The sequence below is a fragment of the Saccopteryx bilineata genome, chromosome 2 (assembly GCF_036850765.1).
Source record: "Saccopteryx bilineata isolate mSacBil1 chromosome 2, mSacBil1_pri_phased_curated, whole genome shotgun sequence".
Lineage (NCBI taxonomy): Eukaryota > Metazoa > Chordata > Mammalia > Chiroptera > Emballonuridae > Saccopteryx > Saccopteryx bilineata.
Genome location: NC_089491.1, coordinates 109,506,642 through 109,520,015, shown reverse-complemented (window position 1 = coordinate 109,520,015; position 13,374 = coordinate 109,506,642).

Genomic DNA, 13,374 nt, shown 5'->3' with positions numbered 1-13,374 from the left:
ATTTTTAATTTTTTTCTGTTTTATCTTGTAGTTCTTTTGTCAATACTCTCCTCTCCTACGGTCTTTCTTTGGGTTTCATTGATATTTTTGTATTGATATGTCTTGCCCTCAGTAAATTTTATAAGTATTTTATTTGTGGTAAACATGGAACTCACATAAAATATCTTATAGTTATAACAGTGTATTTTACTATGAGAACAACTTTAATCTCATACAAAGTCTCTATACTTTTATTTTCCCTGACATAAATTTTTTATTGTTGTTACAATTTACATATATTTATTATGTATATCTATTAACATATTTTAGTTATAGTTATTTTAATTCTTTTGTTTTTAACTTTTATACTAGAATTTTAAATGTTTTACTCATTTCATTTTTATATTTTATATTACTGTGTTGTTGTTTAGCTTTTTTGTTTGTTTCAACTTGGAGAACTCCTATTGCATCTCATGTTAGGTAGATCGAGTAGACATGAACTTCTTTAGCTTCTTTTTATCTGCCAAAAATCTGTATCTTTCCTTCAATTTTTATGAACGGTTTTGCCAATATACTGTTTTGGGTTGGCAGTCCTTTTTGTTCCCAGCACTTTGAATAAATCATTCTATGCCCTTCTGCTCTACAAGATTTCTGCTTTAAGATCTGTTAATACTATTATAGGGAAGTCCTTATACATGACAAGTTATTTTTCTCTTGCTTCTTTCAAAATTTTCTATCTTTGACTTTTGATAATTTGATTATAGAGATGCCCTCAGCTTATGATGGTGGTTATATTTTGATAACCCAATCCTAAATTGAGTATATCATGTCAAAATGTATTTAATTCACTTAACCTACCAAACAGCATGGCTTAGGCTAGCCTACCTTAAGCATACTCAGAACACAATATCCAAGAACGCTGGCAACATGGTACACTGTAGAGCAGGGGTCGGGAACCTATGGCTCATGAGCCAGATGTGGCTCTTTTGATGGCTGCATCAGGCTCACAGACAAATCTTTTTTTTTTTTCAGAGACAAAAAGAGAGTCAGAGAGAGGGATAGATAGAGACAGACAGACAGGAACATAGAAAGATGAGAAGCATCAATTATCAGTTTTTCATTGTGACACCTTAGTTGTTCATTGATTGTTTTCTCATATGTGCCTTGACTGTGGGCCTTCAGCAGAATGAGTAACCCCTTGCTCGAGCCAGCGACCTTGGGTCCAAGCTGATGAGCTTTGCTCAAACCAGATGAGCCTGCGCTCAAGCTGGTGACCTCGGGGTCTCGAACCTGGGTCTTCTGCATCCGCATCCAACACTCTATCCACTGCGCCACCGCCTGGTCAGGCAGACAAATCTTTAATAAAAAAATAACATTAAAAATATAAAACATTCTCATGTATTACAATCCATTCATTTTCTACTGCTCATGTTCATGATTGCAGGTGGCTGGAGCCAATCACAGCTGTCTTCCTGGACAACACCAAATTTTTATTGGATAATGCGTAACGTACATGGGTTGTTGTACGGCTCTCATGGAATTACATTTTAAAATATGTGGCATTCATGGCTCTCTCAGCCAAAAAGTTTCCCGACCCCTGCTGTAGAGTATGAGTTGTCTACTCTTGTGATTGCATGCCTAAATTGGAGCTATGACACAGTGCCACTTCCTAGCATCATGAAAGAGCATTATACCACATTTTACTAGTCCAGAAAAAGATCAAAATTCAAAGGACAATCTCTATGGAGTGCATATCACATTTGTACCATCATAAAGTAAAACATAGGAGCATTAAGTCAAAATATAAAAAGTCAGAGACCATCTAAAATGTCTCTGTGGAATTATCTGAGTTCATCTTAATTGGAACCCTTGGATTTCCTGGATCTAGATGTCCATATATTTCCCAGATTTGGGAACTTTTAGTCTTTATTTCTTTAAGTAATCTTTGGCCCTTTATTTATTCTTCTTTTGAAAATCCTATAATATATATATATATATATATATATATATTGGTATTTTTGTTGATATTCAATAAGTCCCTAAAACATTTTTTAACTTTTTTTTCTTTTTTGCTCCTCCAACTGGATAATTTCAAATTACTTATCTTTGTATTTGCTATTTTTTTCCTGCTTGATGTATTCTGCTGTTGAAGTTTCTTTATTGAATTTTTCAGTTCAGTTATTTTATCCTTTAACTCCAATATTAATATTTTGTTCTCTTTTAGAATTTATATCTCTTAGTTGAAATTCTCACCTTGTTTATGCATTATTCCCCTAAGCATACTCAGTACTGTTATGCCAGTTACTTTTCATTTTCTTTTAAGTAATTTGTGTATCTCCATTTCACCAGGTGTTCTGGATTCTAGATTTTTTTCCAATTATTTTTTAGATCATGTTTACATGGTTCTTCATTTTTCTTCACTCTCTGTGTCAGTATATACACATTTTAAAACAATGCCACCTCTCTGTCTTCACAGATTGACCTTAAACAGGAGATGACATTACCAGTCAAGCAAGCCAGAGCTTCTTTAAGCCTTTTAACACTTTTGCAAGTCTATATCACTATTTTTGTTTTGAATGGCACCTAGACAGGGATGATAGAAGCTAATCCTTTGGCGACTTGAACATTAATGTGCAGTCCAACTTTATTCCTCCCCAGGGAGAACTTTGGAGCTAAAGTTTTTCACTTGCTTACTCTTAGCTAGACCAGAGAGAAGAGATGTGGTGAGTGACTGTGTGATAGCTGAAACCAGTGGTGGGATTCAAATAATGTAACAACCGATTATCTGTCCTAATGACCATTTTAAGTTAAAAAAATATATATACTTAAAGGTGGTTTATTATTTTGTGCATTTAATACTTAAATATGAACAATAAAAGAGGTACACAAAACTAGATTATAAGAAAGAGCTTTAAAATATTAACAAAAATATTAAATGCCTGACAAAAAAAAAAAACCAACAAAACTATTATTTAACATATTATTGGCATCCTCACTTGCACTTTTTTTCACCTATGGACGGAATGAACATTCCTACGGGCACTTAGAATACACTGTTGTGCAAATGAACATTAAAAAGGAGTAAGGAGGCCCTGTCCAGTTGGCTCAGTGGTGGAGCATCGGCCTGGCGTGCAGGAGTCCCAAGTTTGATTCCTGGCCAGGGCACACAGGAGAGGCACCCATTTGCTTCTCCACCCCTCCCCCTCTCCTTCCTCTCTGTCTCTTCCCCTCCTACAGCTACACCCCAGAGGGGTGGAGCATCGCCCCCTGGTGGGCAAGCCGGGTGGATCCCGGTCAGGCGCATGCGGGATGCTGTCTGACTGCCTCCCCATTTCCAGCTTTGGAAAAATAAAAAATAAAAAAGTAAAAAAAAAGGAGTAAGGAATGTAAATTTCTGATTTCCACATTGGACAGTTGCCCAGGTGCCCACCTTAGAGAGAACCCTGATTACAAGTGCCATTTTAACAACCAGTTCACCAAACTCAACAAAAAATTAGGTATCAGTTCTGCCAAACCTTTGCAAACCGACTGAATCCCACCACTGGCTGAAAGTACTTTCTTTATTCTCAGTAGCTGAAGTATCTTTATTACATGCGGCTTAAGTGTCTGTTTGTCGCTGATAGCTTATTGGTTGCTTGCATAACTGTACTAGCCAATGGGGTGAAGTTGCCACAGCTGAACACAAATTGAGCGGGTCAGGGGGAAAGTGAACATTTGTTTGCATTGGCAATCATCTGCTTTTGAAACAATTTAAGGCTGAACACAAATTGAGCGTGTCAGAGGGAAGGTGAACATTTGTTTGCATTGGCAATCATCTGTTTTACATAAAAACTACGTCTTAACGTAATTTCTTTTAAGAATGCCTCCTAGAAAATACAGCACTGAAGAGGAGAGAAAAGGAGCTAAAGCTGCACAAAAACGGCTTTCTCGACAAGAAGAAACCACTGAGCAGAGAAAGACAAGGCTTGCTTCAGTTGCAGAGCAAATGCATCTTTCTCGGCAAAATGAGACTGATGAGCATAGAGAAACAAGGCTTGCCTCAGATGCATGACAAAAAAGCCTGTCTCTACAAAATGAGTCCCTTGAACAAAGGCAGGAGAAAAATGCAAAAAAAAAATGACAGAGTAATGCTGACCGAAACGCAAAAAGGATTAAAACAGCTTCAAATGGAGAAACTTTAATTTTTGAGCATTCCTCTGGTGACATGAATATTAAATGTGAACACTGTCAGTCCTTAAACTTCAAGTTAGAAACTAATTGATTTGACCGTGGCAAGAAAGGATTTTCTCAATGTTGCAAGTACGGAAACATTGTAGTTCCACTAATTGAAATATTGTGTACAAAGAGATCTTTGACATGTGAATTAACATTTTATTATTTAAATCACCTTTATTTATTGAGCTGGCGGTGGCTCTTAAGAAATGTACCGCCAGTGGTTTCTTTCATTGCACTCTACTTTAAGCAATTAAGCAAGTAGAAGGGGGAAACCCCGTGGGGCACTAAGCAAAGGGGCGTCCTCGCCGCCTGCCCTGGGTAATTCAGTTTGAATTAGCAGACACCTTTGCACAAATCATTTTAACTACAATTTATAATATCTAGAACAGCGGTCATTTCATATGACCACCTGGCTTTCTAGTTTAAAATATGCCAGGTCCCATTGTGCTCTGATTCATGCAGGACAGGCTAATCTTGGGCAAACCCAAGAAACTAAAATTTCTGATGCACCATTCAATTATTTCTCTCTTCAAACAAAAGCTATGAGCTGGGGTTTTTGCTTGCTTGTTTGTTGTGAAACCGAGATGAGCTGTAGCAAGTAACCTTTCATTGCCTTTGCTTTCTGCAGTATCCAAGGGTTGACATATGCTGGGCCCCATCAGCACTCTCAGACGTGCAAGGCAAAAGTCAATTCCCTCAGGTAGTACTCAGAGAAGTTGAAATGTTGATTGAGTGGTTCAACTCTTTTCCTTCCTTAGGAAAAGCTTGGATCTGGTTTTGCTTTTGTTTTCTTGTGCTTGCTCTATGCTGAGCTGAGAGAAGCAGCCTACACACTAGTTGAAAACACTACCTTTGTTCTTGGCAGCCCTACCGGTCTAGAGTATACCAGGTCCTGTCAGTGCTACAAATCTGATGAAAAAGCAACCATTCCCTTGGATGGCACCCCAAGAAGCTGAAATTTTGAATGTGTGGTCTAACTTTTTTTCTTCTCTAGACAGAAGTTGGGAACTGGGTGTTTTGGTTTCTCTCCATTGACTTGCTCTGTGTTGACTTAAAGGAGGAGCCCCTGGTGAATGAATGCCTGAATTGTAGTACAAACTTCTGCTTTTGTTTTCTGTAGTCCTAGGAACCTAGTATACATTGTTCCTATAGTTATCCTGCAACAGTCCAGATAGAAAGCAGTCCCTCAAGCAGCACCAAAACAGTGGGATATCGTATGTATATCGTATAACTCCTTCCTCTGGGATAAAGTAGGAGCTGTGGGTTTCCTTCTGACTGTGTGGCACTTATCATGAATGAGATTTGTGGCAAGAACTTATCTCCAATTTTTCTATCACTGCCATATGGGTGGTTTCACATTTTCCTCGATTAAAGGAGCCTCTCAACTATACTCCTCACAAGAATTAGGGGATATTTCAAAATGAATATGAAGCGATAAAATATCCCCTAATTTTTGTGAGCAATATAGTTTCTGGAAACCTCACAAAGGGAATTGAACTGTGTATTGCTGTTGATTCAATTTGTCCAATCAGAGGAAAGAAAGTCCCAGTCTTCCTGGTCTGCCAGCTTGCTAATGTCACACAAGTCTTATTTGTTTTTATGTCAGCAATTCACAGACTGTCAGGCACTTAATCAATGCTTATGAATTGATAAGAAATCACGCAAGTGAGATATTTGTGCTATTAATTGAATCACTGAATCATGTATTTATTCAAATACTAATTGAGTCTCTTCTAATTACTAAGTTCTTTTTTTCTAAATATGTAAGATTATCCATAGGCAATATAAAGATAGAATGGCCAGTTTGACCTATCTGGTGCACAACATAGTTTGAATTAATTTTTTCTTGAGAAAGCCAAATAAAACATGTCTTTTTTTACCTGGATCCTGGACAAATTGAGAGTCAAAAGATCAGCAGATGGAAAAACAAAATATCTACTTCATTAATGGAAAAATCAAAATTGCTTTTTTCAGAGACCCAAAGAAATCGACTGGCTACTAAACTGCTCTTTTGCATTGGACCAGCCTCCCTTACAAAAGAAATTCCCACCAGAGAAAAAAGAGAAAATATGGTATTTTTGAGCACCATCAAAGAGAAAAAAAACAGGAATGATTTACCCCTAAAGCTTTCCAAATTAGTGTACACAAATTTAAATTGTAATGAGTGAGATGCATTAACTATAAGACCAAAAAATCAATGAATTATAAAAAAATAAAAACCAAAGTTTTACTAAATTTGTTATGAAGATTTCATTTCATGTTATGAAGATTTCATTTCAATTCATGATGTCATCAATTTCTGCTTATAATTAATTTATTATCACAATTTTTAATTTTTAATGACAACAGCTAAGGCTTTGGTTATAATTCTTCTATGTCAATTCAGAGGAAGCTTTCAGTGGCAACTTATTATACTTTTCCCAGTTAAATTAGCATGATAGACTTTTAATAGATTTTTTAAAATTTTGTTTAGACAATTAATTTTAACGGGGTGACATTGATCAGTTAGAGTACATAGATTCAGAGAAAACATCTCTAGATCATTTTGACATTTGATTATGTTGTATAACTATCACCCAAAGTTAAATTTTCCTCCGTCACCTTTTATTTGGTTTTCTTTATGCTGCTCCCCCCAACCCCCTCTCTCTTCTCCCTTCCCCTCCCCCTGGTAACCACTGTACTCTTATCTATGTCCATGAGTCTCAATTTTGTGTCCCACCTATATATGAAATCATATAGTTCTTAGTTTTTTCAGATATACTTATTTCACTCAGTATAATATTATCAAGATTCATCTATGTTGTCGTAAATGATCCCATGTCATCATTTCTTATGGCTGAGTAGTTTAATAGATCTTTTAATAAACATTATGTTGATCGAGAATATTGCAAAATCAAAATTACTCTCAATTATATTTTTGACTTTATGTAGAAACAGTGCTCAGTCATTGATTCTGGTCCTCTGAGAAATAACTCAAAATGTATTACTAATATATTTCTCTACCATTAGCAAGAAAAGTGACAAAATGAACATATAAAAAGTTTTTAAAATAAAATAATTAGCTAATGTAAAGTTTTATTTTATTGTGATTCTCTAGCTCTGTTATATTTTTTAGTAAAATACAGATTTAGGATATGAGATTTGATTTGGAATTAAAAGAGTAATAGGATGGGACATCTATTTATATCATGAACTGCAAGTCTTTGGGTCATGTGTTTAGATCACCTACAAAGGTAAATCTTGAGTTCAACTTAATTTCCAAGTGGCATTTCCTCTGAATTCTTTGAACCTTTATATTTGTGAATTGTTTGATCTGTGGAAACAAACACACCTCTAGACTCCTTGAATTAGTGAAAGTAAGAAAATTTTAATAATTTAATCTGGTTGTATTTTTAAAAAGGGCTAAATTTTCCTAGGACATATTATAAAGACATATCTGCAAGCAGTTGAGAGTTGTTCTTTATGCTGCTATGGTAGCAGAATAAAAATTGTTTACTCTGGGAACACTGACTCTATCATCCTTACATTATTGGGCACTAGTTATATAGTGTACATTGAAGTAGTGATAGGAAGGCTTGCAGTTACATTTTTGTCCCACCATCATCATTGCCTATAAACATTGAGCATTCAATGCAAGCAAAGCAAATTGTAGCCATATTTTTTTATCTTAAACTTGTATTATATTTTCATTGCTTATGTAACATATTGTCATTTTTTAAAAAGTAAATATACATAAAAAGATAAAAAGGAACAGACCGATTTTCTTGTAATCTAGCACTTAAATATAAATACTATTAATATATTAATTAATAACTATTCAGATATATTTATGTGAGCGTGTTTGCTTTTCCCTCAAATATTTATGCATATAGTCAACAATATTTTAAGAATATTTTATATGCATTAATTTTGTATTTTATAATTGAACACAAAAATAGAAAATTATGAAAAAGTGGAAGATACATATAATAAATTGGAAATACTACAAATCCTTGTTCCCAGATGCAACTGCTGGCAATATTTTGAGATATGGCTATTTATTTTTCTAATTTGTATACTGAATAATTGGCATAATTAAGTAATATATTAGGAACATATTCCATGTCAATAAATGTGAAGAGACATCAGTAACACATTGATCAAAAGCATTGTCTCTTGAATCAGATTGCCTGACCTTCCAATCTATGCTTCCACGTTGCTGTTGTGGAACACATGGCAGATTGCTTAACTCTATTAAACTGCATCTCTTTACTGGGGATTAACAGTACCACCTATCTCATATGGCTGTTTTAAAGCAGCTACTACAAAGCATTTTATGTAACATAACATTATATAAAATCTTATAATTGCATTTTATACTATTACTGTATAGTTTGACAAAGTGAGTAGCTAACCAGAGACTATTTTAACATGTTTTTGATTTTTTTTTTAATTCAGTGAGATGAGGGGAAGCAGAGATAGACTCCCACATGCGTCCCTAACTGGATCCACCCAACAAACCCACTAGGGTGTGATGCTCTGCCCATGCTGGACTTTGCTCCATTTCTCAGCAACTGTATTCTTCTTAGCACCTGAGGCGAGGCCAAGGAGCCATCCTCAGCGCCTGGGGCCAGACATGGAGTCATCCTCTGAGCCTGTGGACAGCATGTTCCAATTGAGCCATGGCTGCAGAAGGGGAAGAGAGAGAAAGAGAAGTGAGAGGAGGAGGGATGGAGAAGCAAATGATTGCTTCTCCTGTGTGCCTTGACCAGGAATCCAACCTGGGACTCACAGCAGGCTGATACTCTACCACTCAGCCAACTGCCCAGGGTCTATTTAACTCTTTTAAGGGACTTTCATCACATTTCCAACTTATGACTATGAAAAATAATGTCTGCCATGAAAATCCTTATGAATATATCTTTATATATTTGTAAAATTATTTTTTAGAAACATTGCATGATATGGGAAGTTAAGGCAAAGATGCTATTATTTCAACTTGCAATGAAGAACAAAAGGATTTGTCCAATTTGTTAGCATTTTATTATTAATAATAGTTTCTTATGATTCTTTGTATTTTGGTAATATCAGTTGTGATGTCTTCCCTTTCATTTATAATTTTATTTATTTAAGTACTTTCTCTTTTTTATTGGTGTCTAGGTAAAAGTTTTTCTATTAAGTCAAAAAAACAATTTTTCAGTTTTATTGATTTTTTTCTGGTTACAAATTTAAATCTCATTAGTCTGTTTCACTTATTTCCACTGATATTTATGTTCTTCTTTCTGCTAACTTTGGATTTTGTACTTTTTATTCTAGTTTCTTGAGGGGTAACGTTATATTGTTTATTTGAGATCATTTTGTTTTTTAATGTAGGTATTTATTGCTGTTACCATCCCTCTTAGAACTGCACCCCATAAGTTTTGGTGTGTTATATTTCCATTTTTATTAATCACAAGAAATAAAAAAACAACTGTTCTTTTTATTTCTTCATTGACTCATGATTGTATACTAGCATGTTGTTTAATTTCCATATAGTTGTAAATTTTCTAGTTTTTATTTTTGTAACACTTCTAGTTTCATACTGTTGTGGTTGGAAAGATGTTTGGTATCATTTTAGTCTTCTTATATGTTATGAACTAACATATAACTTCTTGCTTAGTTTCAATTCCAGAGAATTTTAGAAAATTACTATTGTTATAGTGTTACTGTTTTCTGAATTATACCATAAAAATTATCAAACTTGGAACTGCCCTTTGACCAAGCCATCCCACTTATAGGAATATATCCCGAGGACACATTAACACCGACTGAAAAAAAGAAATGCACTCCCATGTTTATGGGAGCATTGTTCACAATAGCTAAGATCTGGAAACAGCCCAAGTGTCCATCAGTGGACAAGTGGATTAAAAAGCAGTGGTACATATATACAATGGAATACTATGGGGCTATAAAAAAGAAGGAAATATTACCTTTTGCAACAATATGGAGGAACCTAAAAACTATTATGTTGAGTGAAATAAGTCAGGCAAAGAAAGAAAAATATCATATGACCTCACTCATTTGAGGAATCCAAGGAATAATGAGAACTGAGGAACGGAATTGAGACAGAGGAGGAATCAAAAGGACCAGAGGGAAAGGGGATGATAGGATGGAATAAACCTGAAGGGAAAGGGGGGAAGGTGCTGTAGGGAGGGGGGCAAGAGAGATGTTGAGGGAAATAGGGGGAAGGGGATGCATTCGGAGTGACCCTATAATCTATGTAAACACAATTAATTAAATAAAAAAAACTGTGGTTATATACACAGAAAAAAAAAATTATCAAACTTAATACTAAAAGTAACAGTAATGCGTCCATAATTCTATTCCTGATAATTAATGTCTTATTTTTTAATATAAAAACAAAAACTTTATTGACATTTAAGAACCTTAATAATAGTTCCTTTTTGGATTGCATTCATGACCACAGGAATAGTTTTCATTAACTACTAGTGAATTCCTCATCTTAAAAATAGAGAAAAGCAAGTCTTGATTTCATGAGGAATCATTTTGTTTGATGATTTGTGCACTTCCAAAATGATTAAACAGTCTAAATTTCTTTTGTTTAAAAGTTTAAAAAATAGTATATGAGAAAAATTCATTATTCCAATTGCTATATGAAATTATTAATTTTTTGTTTTCCTACAATGAGCTCATTTAAACATTTATTGAAATGTTAAGAGGGCTATATGCCCTAAAACCTAAAATTTGATTGAAATGTTTTCATTATTACTCTTTTTCTTGAAAATGCTTTTTTCCCTTTTCTTCATTTTGCTGCATTTCCCATTTTTCATAGAACTTTACCAGTGTATCTTTTCTTAAATAGAAAAACAAGTGTATCAAAGGTTTTTTAAACTGTCAGACTTCCGGTTTTGGCAATTAATACCAATTTCTAAAATTTGTATCTATTTTTCAAATATAAAGAGATAGTTTTCCAAGTACAAGTAAAAGTACTAACTCAAGATCATGGTTTTATTACATTTTTCTATAATTATTTAAAATTATACTATCAATATTTCCACTTTAGGTCATAATGATAATTAATTTTATAAAATATCAGTATAAAAATTTACTTTTATTTTACAGTGATATTTTATTAAGTGAAATAAAGTATGATGTGTATAGTATCATCACTTAAGATGCTCAATAGTCGTAATTCGACTATTGCTTCCAGATGATTAAATAGTGGAGGTTTGTTTATTTGAAAGCCTAAATAAGAAGTACAAAGTTTCAAGTATCATAATGCATAATACAGTATTTTATAGAATGAGAGGGAAATATAAATTAATCATATCATTTATATCAATTTTACACTCTGAAAAATGTAGGAAGGGCTTTTAAGTCACAAGTACAGTGAACAAATGAAATATTTTTATGCTTTTAACAACTAAAGGTATTCTGGTGTATAAAACTAAGCTTGTTCAAGAAGACACCGAAAGCTCTTACTGTAGAAAATGCTTCGTATTAAGTTTGAATCAGCCTGACCTGTGGTGGAGCAGTGGATAAAGCGTCGACCTGGAAATGCTGAGGTCGCTGGTTCAAAACCCTGGGCTTGCCTGGTCAAGGCACATATGGGAGTTGATGCTTCCAGCTCCTCTCCCCCTTCTCTCTCTCTGTCTCTCCCTCTCCTCTCTAAAATGAATAAATAAAAAATTAACAAAAAATAAAATAAAATAAAATGAATCAAGTCTTAAAAAAAAAAAAAGTTTGAATCAAAAAACCTTCCAACAATCCATTGGAATATAAACAAAAGAAGTGAACTCCTACAATATTAGAAGTTTGAGAACGATGCAATCTCATCAGTATAAGCATTAGTATGATTTTGAAAGATTATATAAGAAGACAGTATTAGCACGCTTTAAAAATGAGCTTGTTACACAGCAAAATTAGCATCATATATGTGCTGCTCCATCTTTTCTTGACTCTTACCAAATAAAAAATACTCCATCTGTATAATCCTGGAAAGCTGGAACTTGTAAATGCAGAGGGTTGCAATTGTTTGAACTAAAAATAACGTTTAAATAGCCCAGAAATGAATGTTCTACTCTGACTTGGATTTAAGCTACTTAGCTTCCACAGTTGATGGACAGTTCACTGTTTAAAGCACATAGAAAATTTAGAGGTCTGAGGGTGATTAAGAGATTATAAGAGGAGGCTAAAGGAACAGGGTTATTATGTTAATAAAAAAGAGCCTGACAAGGTGGTGGCGCAGTGGATAGAGCGTCGGACTGGGATGCAGACAACCCAGGTTCGAGACCCCGAGCTCGCCAGCTTCAGCACGGGCTCATCTGGCTTGAGCATAAAAAGTTCATCAGCTTCGATTCAATGTCGCTGGCTCCAGCAAGGGGTTACTTGGTCTGCTGAAGGCCCGTGGTCAAGGCACATATGAAAAAGCAATCAATTAACAATGAAAAACTGATGATTGATGTTTCTCATCTCTCTCTGTTCCTGTCTGTCCTTATCTATCCCTCTGACTCTCTCTCTGTCCCTGTAATAATATATATTTTTATTATATATATATAATAAAAAATAAAATATAATGAAACACCCCAGATTAAAAATGATCTTGTAGTTCTTCCTTAGCCTTAATTTGTCTAATGTTGTAAATGAGGGAGTTCACAGATATGTTACTGAGTCAGGGCATCTTTATTGTGATGTCTTGAAAACATCTCAGATTCAATAGGGGATCATAGAAGCTAAATTCAGTATAAAAATGTTTCCATAAATTTCACAAGTAAATGCTACACTGCAATCAGCTCTCTTAAAGAAGAAACTTCTGTCCAGCACCCAATCAACATTCACTTAGAATACATATTCCTATAGTCTCATAACTATTCCATTGATTTCTCTTAACCATAGTACAAATGGCTGTCAAAATCAATATTGTAACACATAAAACATATAATGTCATTCTCTTGACCTACTCTTGCCTTCTGGGCACACCGGGGATAATGTCTTTATCTTATCGATGGTTTCATTGTAATAAAATATATAAAACATAACATAAATTTACCCTTAAACATTTTTAAAGTATATAGTTCATTGGCAGTACATTTCCCATGTTGTTCAATTATTCCCACTATCTAGTTCCAGAACAACTTCATCACTCCAAAAGACATTCTTGTATCCATTAAGTAGCAAGTCTCCATTCATCCCTCTTCTCAG